This window comes from Myodes glareolus, chromosome 1, assembly GCF_982192425.1.
Source record: "Myodes glareolus chromosome 1, mMyoGla1.1, whole genome shotgun sequence".
Classification (NCBI taxonomy): Eukaryota; Metazoa; Chordata; class Mammalia; order Rodentia; family Cricetidae; genus Myodes; species Myodes glareolus.
In genome coordinates this window covers 127,158,684-127,173,900 of record NC_142026.1, presented here as the reverse complement: position 1 = coordinate 127,173,900, position 15,217 = coordinate 127,158,684, and the positions used below count along the sequence as shown (strand labels likewise).

Here is a 15,217-nt window from a genome sequence, read left to right as displayed (position 1 = left end):
AACTTTTCCTGAATTCCCAGTCTCCATATTGAATTTGCCGGGTGTTCTATGATGCCTCCTTTCCCTGTGTGTTCAGTAGCTTTTCAGTACCAGGAACACAAATACTATCTGTTATTTTATTTCTCACACTTAATTAAAGTTACTAAAAGTACTTTTGAGACAAATCCTCTGGTGACACTGTGTGCACTTGAGGGTCCTACCCCCTTGCATAGTCAAGGATGGCACAGAAATGAGGATCTTGAAGCTTGTGGACATCTGGAACAGAGGTTTCTTCTCCTGCTCTTTTGCCCTTTAGACAGATTCTGGGTGCCACAGAGCTATGGTTGCTATGGCTTCCTGCTCCCACTTTGTACCTCTCCTGCATGTTTCTCTCATAGATACACACATTCTTATTTGTAACTTAATTGTGAAGACTCGTTCCACACCTAGAGAGCCCTTGTCTGAAGAACAGTGCTCAGTGGATGGAGTGCCTCTCCATCCGTATAATAATGACACATTTAAAAAAGAGGAGGGAAATGCTCCTGAGGAATGTGTAGATTTGTACCAAACTAAAAGGCATTGGAGAAGAGTTGAGGAACCAGCTATTTACCATGGAAGAAGAGGCAGACCAGACAGGGGTAAGTATAGGACAGGACACAAAGATAGAAGGTGCTAATCAGATCCAGGAAGGACAGAGCCCAAGTGGGAAAGGGACTGTGGTTGTATTGCATGAAAGAGCTGAATACTGGTCCAGGCTGGAAGTACTTGTTACCCAATGGGTAAGAAATGACAAGGCAGGCAGGAAAGAATTCAGTTCCCTAAAACATAAGGAGAAAGCCTTGACCTTGGAGGAGGTGATACTTCTATAGAGGATAGAAGGTGATGGTTTGTGTGTCATTTGCTAGTGCTCACATCTTGCATGTCACCATGGTATTCAGTATAAAGAAGGACAATCCGTTGATGACTACTGGAATTTCACCACTGATGGACAGTATTTCTTTAGCTTTAATCCAAAGAACAAGAAATGGGCAATGATTCATGATAACCCCATAGGTATCATAGACAAATTGGAGAATAACACTGAACTAGCAAAACATCTAGCAATGCTCTCTATTGGAGGTTCTGGTTGTTTCCTCAAGAAATTCTTACCGTACTGGATGAAAATGCCAAGTAAGTAGTTAGGTGGATTATCACAAGAAAATATCCATATGGTGGGTAAGACATGGAAGTTCTCTTGAAAATCTGGTGGTTTCCCTATGTGAACATCAGCATATGTTCAGAATGGAAGATCTGGCAGACTGAGTGAGTTCTTGATAGACTTTCTGCCTGGGAAGCAAATAATGACCACTAGGATGTCTTTTCCCATCTCACCTCCCAGTGTTTCTCATTCCCTATTATCCAATGGCCCAGACATGACAAGACCTGTTAACGGGCCCCAAGTTGGCATTCCCCACTGTAAATTTCCAGCCTTTTCTGCCTCACTTATAGCTGCCCTTCCACCAGCTCTAAATCACTTTGAAAAAATTTGTTATATTCCAACCACAGTATATATGTCCCGTTGTTTAATGGTTCTGTAGACAATTGTTTGATTTGTGAATGAAATAAAATCTGCAAGGATATGGTACACATAACTCTATTTCTCCTCTACTCAGGAATTATAAACAATTACTACACATGAGTGCCTCAGGCTGCCTGGGGAGAGAAGATGCTGATGGGGAGTGTGTTTTGAGCTATATCCAGATTTTTCTATTTTTTTTTAAGGATCAACACCATAGGCCTCAGATATTGGAAATGGTACATCTCCCTCCCAGCTTCCATCTCCCATGAACACTATACTCAGCTTCATTCTAAGAATTTAAAATTGCACCATTAAGAAAGAAATTTCCTACCTTAAGATCCATCCATTATATAGATCACATATTGTTGGTTGCAAAGGGTGAACAAATGCTGGACCAGGCCTATGTGGAATTAGTTAAACTGCTTAAAAAGAAGGGATTGTTTATAGCCCCGAAAAGGTACAGAAGGATAAAATTGTCAATTATCTAGAAGCACGAATTTGTGAGAAGCAAATTATTCCACAAAAGGTAGAATTGAGAAAAGATAATTTAAGAATCCTGAATGATTTTCAAAAGTTGTTAGGCAATATAAATTGGATTAAATGTTATTTGAAGTTACCAAATTATGAGTTAAAACCCTTATATAATGTTTTTAATGGAGATTATGCTTTGCATTCTCCGAGGCATCTGACAAAGGAGGCCCGAGAGGCATTGAAGAAGGTGGAAAATAGATTACAAGATGCCTTTCTACAAAGGATTCAAAAGGGCCAAGACATTGTTTTGTGCATTCTTCCTTCATATCACCAGCCTACAGGGCTGTTATGGCAAAATGGGCCACTGTTTTGGATTTATCCCAAGATATCCTCAGCCAAATCTCTTGAGCATTATCCTACTGCTGTGGCAACCTTAGCCCTGACTGAGATTCAACAGTGTTTACAATATTTTGGGACTGCCCCTACCACCATTATATTGCCTTATTCCAGCCATCAGGTTAAGATTTTGTGTGCTACGATAGATGATTGGGCCATTTTACAATGAGGTTTTCATGGCACCATAGATAACCACTATCCCAAACATCCATTGTTGAGATTTTTTAAAGAGCGTCCTGTGATATTTCCTAAAATGACATCATCACAGCCTATTTCCATGGCCCCAAATGTGTTTATAGACAGATCTAAGACAGGCTGTGGCATGTATATGATAGATAAAGAAGAACCTGAGCTGCATCAGTTTCAACCTGACTCCCCTCAGATTGTAGAGTTGAAAATTGTAGTTGAAGACTTTAAGGTTTGTCCTTTTGAATTTAATCTAACATCAGATTCCGCTTATGTTGCTAATGCCCTTAAAATTTTAGAAGTAGCTGGACCTATTAAAAGCTACAGTCCAGTTTGACTTTTGTTTCAGCAACTGCAACATTTAATTTGGCAGAGAAGAAACTGTTTTTACATCCAGCATGTTAAAGCCCATACAGGTCTGCCAGGACCCTTGAGTGAAGGAAATGATATAGTTGATCAGTGGACTAGGATGGAATGTATATTCATGAGTTCTACCTTGGAGAAGGCGAGGACTTTTCACAAGACTTTTCATGTTAATGTTAAAGCGTTACAACAGAAATTTCATGTCTCTCGAGCAGATGCTCGACAAGTGATTTTAGATTGCTCTCAATGTGTGACTCATCAACATCCACCCAGTATTGGAGTAAATCCACGGGGTCTACTCCCTCTAAAAATCTGGTGAATGGATGTGACACATATATCTGAGTTTGGAAATATAAAGTATGTACATGTATCTGTGGACACCTGTTCAGGCGTAATACACACCATGCCTCTGACTGGAGAAAAGGCACGCAAAGTCATTGCCTATTGCCTGGAAGCTTGGGCTGCCTGGGGGCAAACCTCAACAATTAAAGACTGACAATGGACCAGCTTACACAGGTCATATGTTTGCCTCCTTTTGTCTACAAATGGAGGTACAACTTATTCATGGATTGCCATACAATCCTCAAGAACAAGGAATTGTAGAGCGTGCTCATCGCACTTTAGAATGCCTACAAAAACAAAAAGGGGAATAGGCCACAGCCATATCCTGAAAGAGAGACTTTCCCTTGCTTTATTTACTATAAATTTTAAAAATTTGGACGCTCAAGGTCGTTCTGCAGCTGATAGACATCAGGAGCCCCATTGCCCTGCTAAAGGGATGGTCAAGTGGAAGGACATCCTGACAGGGTTCTGGCACGGACCCAATCCCATGCTGACATAGGCATGAGGTTCCGTTTGTGTTTTCCCACAGGACCAACAAGATCCGGTGTAGGTGCCAGAGCGTTTGACTAGAAGAGTTCAACATGAGGAGCATCATGATTGTCACTTGTATGCCTCGCTGGGTGCCTGTGCCTATTGATGCTCCCCATGCCATGACTTTGTTACTGCTATTTCATTGGCGACTGGAGCTGCCACTGCGGCAATTGCCATGAGCCATACTGTGAAGACTGCACAGACTTTGAATAACCTTTCAGCCAACATTGCATTGGCTTTGGATGTTCAGAAAGGAATCAATGGACAACTGAAAGGAGGACTAATGGTGGTTAATCAAAGAATTGATTTAGTACAGGAACAAATCGATGTCCTCTGGCAAATGGCTCAGTTAGGCTGTCAATGAAAATATGCTGGATTTTGTGTGACTAGCATAAAATATGAGAACGTTACCCATGCTGCAAATTTTCTAAACAGTTGTCTAGTTATCTCCTAGGTAACGGGACTGGAGAATTTGATACCATGATGGAGCAGCTGAGGGTAGCCATCGTCACCGTGAACTCTACCCGAGTGGATGCAGGACTAGCCACAGGATTGTTATCATGAATTACTGCTGCCATGAATCATCCAAAGGAGTGGGCAGGCATGGGAACTTTAGCAGGACTCTTGGTGTTGGTCTCCCTGGTTTGCCTGTGGTGTATATTCGAGATCAGGTTTTCTCAACAATGCAAAGCAGCCATGATTATTCAAGCCTTTATGGCCATTGAAGCAGGACAGAACCCCCATGCATGGTTGGCAAAAGGCCAAATTGTTACACTCAAGATGCAAGGCTAAGCACTGCACTCGGGGTCAGCTGCTTTGAGCCCAGAGAAGAGCAGGTATGATTGCATGTGGGTTGATACCCTAGATCCCACATCTGAAAAAAGGTATCGGACTGGTCTGATACTCTTCGAGTGGGTGACGCCTGAATGAGAATCAGCACAAGGTCCCAATGTCTTTCTATATTCAGAGATGAGGCCTCTACTCTTGCCTGTGGTATCTAAAACAAAAAGGGGGAACTGTAGAGAGCTGCGTAGTGCTGCACCTTAAAGATGGAGCTGGTTTCCACCTTCCACCCCCCCCCCCCCGATGGTGAGTGCTCTTGGTCACAAACAACTCCATATATGGCTAAGGCTAAAGATCTAGCTTGCTTCCGCATATCTGGACCTATCTGCATTTCCCACGGAGCATGCTGGGGTTGACTAACCAGAGGCTATTTAAGCTGTGGGCTGGCTTTCCCCAGGGTCAGAAGATTGTTCAAGGTTCCTGAATAAACCACAGAAAGAAGAGTCAAGTGTTTCATCTTTCTTGCTGGTCGAGGCGGTCGCGACAGCTAAGCAATCTTGCCAGGCACCAACACTGATGTTTTTGATGGTCCATATATATTCAATATACGATATATATATATATATATATATATATATATCCATACATATTCAATATATCCATATATATTCAATATACTATGTTCTGCTCAGACACTAGGAACTGGATGAAACAAACTTCAGAATGTCTCACTGTTGGCAGAGATCACTAGTTGTTTTCCCCACTCCGCTACTCAAAATAATCACATAGAAACTATAGTATTTGTAATACTGTTTGGTCAGTAGCTTGAGCAGATTTTTAGCTAGCTGTTAAATCCTGAAGTAACCCATCTCCATTAATCTGTGTATCACCACATGACTGTGGCTTATTGGCAAGTTTCCAGTGATTCTGTCTCCTGGGGGTGGCTACATGACTTCTATCTTACTTTGCTTACTTTCTCTATATATCTCTTTCAGCTTGGCTTTACTTTTTTAAGCCACTGGCTGGAAGCAGCTTCTTTATTAACCAATGACAATAAAATACATTCAGATCATACATCACCTTCCCTTTTCTGTCTAAACAAAAGGAAGGTTTTTAGCTTTAAGATAGCTAGATTACATATAACCAAACAAGTATCAATCAAGAATCATAGTGACAATATATCTACTCTGTCTTTCATCATGACTAACAAAAACTATAATTATAACTATCTATTTTTCAGCTCCATTAGAGACTCCAGAAGGATGTAATATTTCCTAAGACAACAGGAAGTGTATTGTAAGCAAGTTTCAAAACTCTAGAATTGACAGAGACATCTCACTGCCTGGACAGTCACCCAAAGCTCTTTTGCAACATTTCAGGCACCCATATTCAGCCTACTCTCCATAGTATTAGGCAGACTTTTCCATGAAGCAGAAAATTTCAAAGACAGCTTCACTTGTATTGGCAGTTTGTCAGTTACTTTCTTCTGTATCTGGCAGAATGTCTGGCAGACTCTTTCATGAAGTAGGAACCTCGAAGGAATGCCTCACCCTCTTTAGGCAGCTTCAGCAGTCATTTTTCTGTAGGTCTTGCAAGTTCAGTCAAGAAAATCAGGCAAGAGCAGGGTTTTTTTTTTGGCCCAAATGGCTAACAAATTCCATAAGGAAGCCTCTTTGATGCCCATCATCCTCTTGAAGTAGACTGTTGCTGCCAGGAGCAGATGTGCCTCACTGTCATAAAACGTCTTAACTCCTTAAAACATTTTAAATGCCATATACTGTTAGTCTTTGAAAGGTTTGAAGAATACTTATTCATCTGAAATCCATCTCTGTATGTATAGAAAACCTAACTGACATCACTACAAAATTGACTATTATAGATGCCTATGTATTAACCTTTATTTCTTAATTATCCATTACGTTTTTAAATAAGATTCACAGACACAATACCTTAATCAAGAGCAGAAATATACATAGAACAAAACTGACCTAGAATTTGTATCAGTAGACCAAGAAGCATATCAATGGAAAGTATTTATTTTTATAGCATATTCCTCTTTAAATGTAAATAAACATTTATAAACAATATTTGGAAATTTGGGCATAGTTCTTTCTAAACTGCTTCCAACTTTTTGTTGGGTGAAGTGTTTTTAGGGATAATCACAGCCATCCTCTGGGGTCTTTGTACAACAAACTACATTAGTCTGGAAGGAACCCACAGGTTCTCATTCTCTGTATAAATAAAAGAAAAACCTCTTTTCCAAAACAACATATCCTTATACCCAAATTTTGAAGTCAAGATACCTTTAAAGTATATATGTTGGTTTAACTTAGCAGTCCCTAGAATCAAATGTCTCTCCGCAGTCAAAAAATTCAAAGAAAAGACAATAGTATGTCATAATCCAGACTCTCTATGTATATTCCATAATTACATGGCTTATTTTTTAATTGATTTTTATTGAGCTCTACATTTTTCTCAGCTCCCCTCCCTGCCTCTCCTCTCCCCCTTCAACCCTTCCCCAAGGTTCCCATGCTCCCAATTTACTCAGGAGATCTTGACTTTTTCTATTTCCCATGTAGTTTAGCTTTATGTAAGTCTCTCTTGGGATTCTCATTGTTGTCTAAGTTCTCTGGGACTGTGGTTTGTGGTTTGTATGCTGGTTTTCTTTACTTTATGTTTAAAAAACACCCACATGGCTTATTTTTAAGAAATTATTTTTTCTACAAGTTTACTCTGTCTCTTTAAAGACTTTGTTTTTTTTCTTAAAAAATCATTTACTTCTTTTTATAATTCTCTATACTCTTTTACTTTTCTCTCCCAAGATTACATATAGTTTTTGAACATACTGCCACCCATTTAGAGGTCTTTTTCTTCTGAATTTGTCTTTATTGTGTATCTGCAATCCTTTTCTGACTAGGTCCACTTCTAAAATGCAAAATGGTGTGGCTAGGACTAATGCTATTTGCCTTTTGGTTCAACCCAAGCCAACATGGAGGAGGTCAGGTCACTGCCTTCGAGACTGCTGGGTGGGAGCCATGCTCACCACCTCACCTCTGGCAACCAGTTGGTCCATGCTGCCCACAAACCCATTCAAGTACTCTGTCTTCCTTAAGGGCCAGAATTCATGCTGGCAGCATGGCACAGGAAGCTAATGCATCAAAATCACATGGGATTTATTTTTTCAGCACTGCTGAATCAGGAAGACCTCTCATAAAGGAATCATGTCTCTGCTTGCTTCTAGAAAACAGAGCCCACCCAGGAAAATGCTGCTACCAAAAAGCCATGATTAACTCTGTTCTTTTGTGTCTAAGATTCCTTTCCAAGCCTTTTCAGGTTTTATGTAGATTTAATCAGTCACACTTTGGGGGCTAATTGTTGGTAGACTCTGTTAGTTTATTTCCTAACTGCCCTGACTTGAAATAATCACAGAGAAGCTGATTTGCAACAGTGTTTGAGCAAAAGCTTAAGCTTATTTTTAGCTAGCTCTTATATCATAAACCAAACCTTCTCCATTAATTTGTGTATTGCCACGTGTCTGTGCCTTACTGGCAAGATTCTGGGGTATCTGTCTCCTGCAGGCAGCTACATGGCTTCTCTCTGATTCTACATACTCTCTCTAGATATCTATTTTAGCCTGGCTTTACTCTGTTAAGCCAATTGAAGAAAGCAGGTTCTACATTAACCAATGGCAACAAAACATATTCACAGCATACATCACCTCTCACATGAGCTCATGTGCCACCACCATGACACTTGCCAGGTACTCACTCCAGAGACTTCTGTCAAATTATTTTCACACAATGTATTAGGACACCCCATCTTACTCATTCTGTCTCTCTCCTCTCCTTACAACATACAGTTGTGTCACTGTTTAAATTTTTATTTAAAGGGAAAGTCAACTAGGAATAGATTCATAGTGGCTTAGTGGGATTTGGCTCTGAGATCAAACTCTTTCATATAGAGTTGATACTGACATGCAGGAACCACACGTTGACTGTGGTAACTCACTAAATACCACAACACATGAACATCTTGAAGAGGCATGTGGATTAGCATGGAGAGTAGTATATGGCAGACTCCTGTACAGCAGAAAGGATACAATGAGATATAGCTGTAGACAGAAATGGAAAGTACTGCCCCAAGATCAATTTTTACATAGGAAAGATTTATCATCTAAGGAATCATTGATCCAGTCATTATTGGTGTCTCTATCACTGTAAAAAAAGTTAAACACTACAGGAGGTAAAGAACAGGCAGGCCATTGGCACCTGGCAAGGCCCATTGAACTTATGGTCAAGAAGTCAACAACATAGTTGCAAGAAATCTTCTCCTAGTAAGCTTCTTGAGTATTGCATTTGCTCCAGAAAACTTCTCGTGTTTTGAGCCTATTCACATTACCACAGAAGACCAAGATTTGTGGAGTCAGTCCTTCCATCCTCACTTGTTGTCCAGCGACTGAGCTCAGGTTACCATGTTTGTACCATCAGCTCTTTAGCCACCGAGCTGTCTCACTGACCTTAGACAAGGAGTGGCTACAATCGTGTGAGCTATGGCACAGCAGGGTGACCATAAGGACACTGCTCCACAGTGCTGCTCAGTTGGAAGGCATCAAAAAGTCCTTAATAGAGACATTTCTCAACTCAGTTTACCTATTTTGTTCTCAAGCATTTCAAGTTCAGTTTTCTTTACCAAAGAACATGGTCATGTGAGTAACAGGAGTGCAAATCTAGAAAAGGGAGCATAAAAGAACTTTTCAGAATTTAGACTGTTTGGAACTTAGAATTTATGCCTGATGGTAACCATTAAAGACCTAAAAATGCTCTAATATTTCTTTTGCAGTTCTATATGGTTTAGACAAAATGCTATTAGTGCAATATTTTTGAAATTTCTGGAGTAGAGTCTGATGAACACAGGAGCATATAACTAGAATACCTAAACTTGGAAAGTAGAGGCAGGAGGATCTGGAATAAAAGGCCATCTTTGATTACATAGTGATTTGACTCCACCTTTCTTTGTTCTCTTTCTCATTCTTAGACTATGACCTTGTGGAGATCAGGCTGCACCCTGCCTGCTCTAAGATATTCCTTATTGTGTAAAATCCATGGCTTTCAGACTGGGTATTTCCCAATGTGGCTCCATTTTATAAGCAACAAGGTGATGCTTGGTCATCTCCTGTGCTTTCTGTCAGGCACCACCCATAAGGAAAAGCTAGATAAATGCCTATTCCTAAAAGTGAAAGACATCACTCATGAACGTATCAAAATCAATTAGACACACGAGAATGGTGACATTAAGATCATAATTGTGCTGAATAGTTTTATATCAACTTGACACAAGCTAGAATTATCTGTAAGGAAAGGACCTCATTTGAGAAAATGTCTCTATATGATCCAACTGTAGGGTGTTTACTTAATTATTGGTTGATGGTGGAGGACCCAGCCCAGCCCATTGTTGGCAGACCCATGCCTGCATGGGTGGCCCTGGGCTCTAAAAGAAAGCAAAAGAGAATGTTATAGGGAGCAAGTCAGTAAGCTGCACCCTTCCATGGCCTGTGCATCAGCCTTGCCTCCAGGTTCCTGCCCTCTTTCAGTTTCTATTCTAATTTCCTTCACTGATGGATATAATATTAGAGTGTTAACCAAGTAAACTCTTTCCTCTGAAACATGCTTTTGGTCACGGTGTTTAATCATATCACAGTCATAGAAACTCTAAATAGGACAACATCTGAAAAATCAGACCTGAGATATTTTCAAATATTCCAAACTGAAGTAGAAACAACACCTTCACCTGGACCCACAAAAAGATCACATCTGTAACAGTCTTTTTTGGGGGAAGAGGGGAGCCCCAACCGGTTCCCAGTATATGACTTGGAGACTTATTTTAGTTATGAAGACTTTGACTTTATCTTATATTTGTTTCTTGCTAGCTCTTATAATTTAAATTAACTGTTTCTCTTTATCTATGTTTTTCCTTGGGACTTTTTACTTTTCTTTCTTTCTGTGTATCTTACTTTACTACTGTCTCCATGTCTGGCTACCTTGCATCTACTTGGCTTCTGACTCCAAGTGAGTCTCTCTATTTCTCCCTCCTTCTCTGCTCTCCTCTTCTCTGAGTCTTAATTTCTCCTTCTAGTTATCCTCTCTGCCCACCATCCCACCTATCTCTCTTCTGCCTAGCTATTGACCCTTTGGCCTTTTATTAGATCAATCAGTTGCATTAGTCAGGCAACACTAATAAACAGCACTAATAAACACTAATAAACAGTTGTTGTAAACAGCAACACATCTTTACATCATTAGCAAATGATTTGCTAACATCTCTACATTGTTAGGAAAGGCAGTATAAACATATGTAACACATATTTACATTGTTAGTAAAGGCAGCACAAACAAATGTAACACATGTTCACATGAGTAAGCTAATATTCCCCAGCATAAACAAATGTAACACATCTTTACATAATTAAAATAATATTCCAAAATACAACCTAACACAACACTGCTAATACCCACCGCCACCTTCACAACAGATTCTCATGTGCTGAGACCAAACAGGAGAGAACTGATAACTCCCTGTGTTTCAGCTCCGTGTTAGCACATGCTTCTGTTCCTATCCATGTAGTCTATTTATCCTGACTTTGTCACTCACCTTGCCTCCCTCATCCCATGGTCCTGCACTTCTGTTGATGGAGACTGTGCTTTCACTTTCCAGTTGTCTAGACCCAAACAATCACACAGAAACTATACTAATTACAACACTCTTTAGCCAATGGCTCAGGCATATTCCTAGCTAGATTTTATCATAAATTAACACATTTCTTTAATCTGTATGTCACCACGAGACTGTGGCTTGCAAGTAAGGTTCTGGCATCTTTCTCCTTCAGTAGTAGTTACATGGCGTCTCCCTTACTCAACTTTCTTTCCTCATCTATCTCTGCTTGAACTTTCTGCCATACTATAGTCTTCCTTGACATGTGGCAATGCAGCTTCTTTACTAAACAATGGTAATAAACCATATTCACAGCATACAGAGGGGAAGTCCACACCATCTGAAGTCACCACCCTGACACACAGAAAGTAAAATAAAAATGCCTCACTAAGAAAAGGTATCAAGCCACCCTGGCTAACATAGAAAAGAATTATGGGTTAATTTAAATGTTAAGAACTAGTTAACAATAAACCGGAGCTAATAGGTTAAGCCATTTATAATTAATATAAGTCTCTGTGTGTTTTGTTGGGACTGAAGGACTGTGGGACCAAGCGGGACTGAATCCTCTGTCTACATACTTCAACCCTGCAGTTTCATTTAACCCTTAACCTGGCTAAGCCCTGTTTGTCTATAGCTTTCCAGCTGGTTTCTTACTATCCTTTCTAGACAAGTGCATCTTAAACAATCTATATCTCCGAGTTATTAAAGCTTCTATGTGTAGATTCCTCAGTCCTTCTATGTACATTCCATAACCTACACACATACATCAAGTACATGGGTATACACACACACATCATATATACACACACATGATATATATACAGAAATTCCATAACATACACACATACTTCACATACATGAAAACACACACACATTACATACATGCACACACAAAATATATATAACTTCTTCAATTTCATTGCCTGCACATGCACAACACATACATAGACACACACACATCACATACCTGCACACATGTTTTATACATACATACATACATACACACACACACATATATATATATACATATATACAAATATAGTTTCTCCTGGAATTACATAACATTCACAGATATATCACATACATGGATACATACACACATCACATACATATACAAACATGATGGTATGTATATGTATTCTTCTTTTGTCATTCTTTACCCTATACACAAATATCATATACATTCAAGTACGTGCATACACACTAAAACTGTGTAATACACAATATAAGATCTGAGTCTTAAAATTAGTAATTATTATTGGAATAAAAACCAATATTTCCCAGTGGCCACTTATCAAAAACAATTGGAATTCCTTGACAAATTATAGTCAAAGACATGCTGTGGGATTGTGGATTCATTATTATGCAATAAATACTGATATTGTAAAAAGACATAAACATATCCACCTATGTTCTATTATGTTAAAAATGTTACATTTCTAACAAAGCATATTCATAGCAGAATTTCAAGTGTTAAAGGAATCCAATAAAAATCGGTCTTTGGCAAAGTAATCGAGTATACACAAAATTTTGTCAATCAAGTAAAACTACTTGGTGATGTAAATTAAATTCATCAATCCTGCCAGAGATTCGTAAACAGACACTATGCTTGCTCTGTTGACACAGGGCCTACTGCGTACTATAGTTAGCCTTACAGTATTCAGGTGATACTAGACCCATGAGCTAGAATGAGGGAAACCTCCAGTACAGGTTGATGAAGAATCAGAGATAAGAGGACTGGACAGTCACATGGCTTCATCTGTGAGGGGTTCCAACTCATAAGTGTTTCAAGGAGATTTCTTTTTCATCCCAGCCACCCAGAAGTGAAATAATCATACAGAAACTGTATTAATTAAATCACTGTTTGGCCTATCAACTCTACTTTCTTATTGGCTAACTCTTACATTTTAATTTAGCCCATATCCATTATTTTATATGTTACCGCAATGCTTGTGGTCTTCCGGCAAGGTTCTGGGATCTGTCTCCAATGGGGCTACATGGCTTCTCCCTGGCTGCACCCTTCTTTTTCCCAACATTTAGTTTAGTTTTTCCCGCCTACCTATGTTCTGCCCTATCAACAGGCCAAGACAGTTTATTAATTCATTATCCAATAAAAGCAACATATAGACAGAAGGACTTCCAACACCATTTCCCCTTTTCTGTTTAAACAAAAAGGAAGGCTTTAACTTTAACATAGTAAAATTACATATAACAAAACAAGTATCAAGCAAGAATTATAGTGACAACATTTATATCTACTTTATCTTTTATCATAACTAAAAAAAACTATAGCTATAAATTCTTCAACTCCATCAAAGACTCCAGAAAGATATAATATTATGTAAGTTAACAGGAAGTGCATTGTAAGAAACTTCCAAAACCCTAGAATTGACAGAGACATCTCTCTGCCAGAATAGTCACCCAACATTCTTCTGTACCATTGGGGCAACCATCTTCAGCCTACAGGCCCATAGTATCCTGCAGACTTTTCCAAGAAGCAGGAAATTTCAAAAAATGCCTATATTGGCAATTTTTCAGTCACTTTATTCTGTGTCCTGTGGAATGTCTGGCAGACTCATGAAGCCAGATCTCATTTTGGCAAGTTTAGCAGTCATTTCTCTGTGGGTCCTGCATGTCCAGTTAAACAGTCCAGGCAAGAGCAGTTTCTTGTCCAAATGGCTAACTAACTCCATAAGGAGCCTCTTCAATGCCAGTCTTCCTCTTGAAGTAGCTTATGCTGCCAGGAGCAGATGTGTCTCATTGTCATGAAAAGTCCTAAGTTATTAGAACATTTTAAATGCCATATTCTAAAGGTCTTTGAAAGTTTGACAATTATCTATCTAACTAAAATATATTGAGAAAACCTAACATGTCTAGAAGCTTGACTATTATACATGACTCTATATTAATCTATATTTCTTAATTATACATTACATTTTCAAAAGAGCTACACAAAACCAATACCTTAATCGAGAGCAGAAATATACGTATACATAGTAAAACAAAATTGACCTTAATTTTGTATCAATAAACTAAGATCCATACCAATGAAATTCTCTATAGGATATCCCTCTTTCAATGTAAACAAACACTTATAGATGATATTTGGGAATATAGGTATAGTTCTCTTCAAATTTTATCCTGCTATTTATTGGGCAATGTGATTTTTGATGTGTTCACAGTGACCTTACGTAGGGTCTTGGTCCATCAGATCACATTAGCCTGAAATGAATCCACAGGTTCTCATCCTCTGTGGAAACAAAAGAAGAACCTCTTTTTCAAGGTAACATATCCCTAGATTCATATTTTTAAGACAAAATACCTCTAAAACATATGTTAGTTTAGCTTTGCAGCCCATACAATGAAATGTATCTTTGTACTTAGCTTCTTCACAGTCAAATAATTAAAAAAAACACAATAATATTCATAATCCAGACTCTCTGTGTATATTCCATTTTAAATAACTTTTTATTTTATTACTCCTTTAATCTATGACTTTCTGTATTGACTTTTTATAGACTTTACCTTTGCTAATATCATTTACTTCTATTTATAACTGTCTATTATTTTTCCTCTCTCTCCCAAAGCTACATACATTTATAATACACTGTTACTCATTTAGAGGTCTTTTAGGTCTGAATCTGTCCTATTGTGTATCTGTAATTCTTTTCTGTCTTGACGAGCTTTTAAAATGGTAAGCAGCTTGATTGCAGTGGCTCTGGATGCTGGCTCAACCTCTGTCCACTTTCAAAATGGTGGAGGAACCATTGCTTCCAGCTCTGGGACTACTGGGTAGGAGCCTCGCTCAGCATTCTAATCATAGTCATGGCAGAATTTCAATTGTTAAAGTAACCCAATAATGAACCTGTCTTTGGCAAAGAAATAGGGTATATACAAAAT

At 38.8% G+C, this 15,217-nt stretch overlaps 1 long non-coding RNA gene across 1 annotated transcript in view; it reads right to left on the bottom strand.

The window, feature by feature from the left end:
* Positions 1–5,632: 5,632 nt before the first annotated feature.
* LOC146895797 (uncharacterized) overlaps positions 5,633–15,217 on the bottom strand; it is a 52,706-nt gene continuing 43,121 nt past the window's right edge. Inside the window, exon 3 of the long non-coding RNA XR_015739368.1 lies at positions 5,633–9,335. This is a non-coding gene — a long non-coding RNA (uncharacterized LOC146895797). The remainder of the gene's footprint in view (positions 9,336–15,217) is intronic.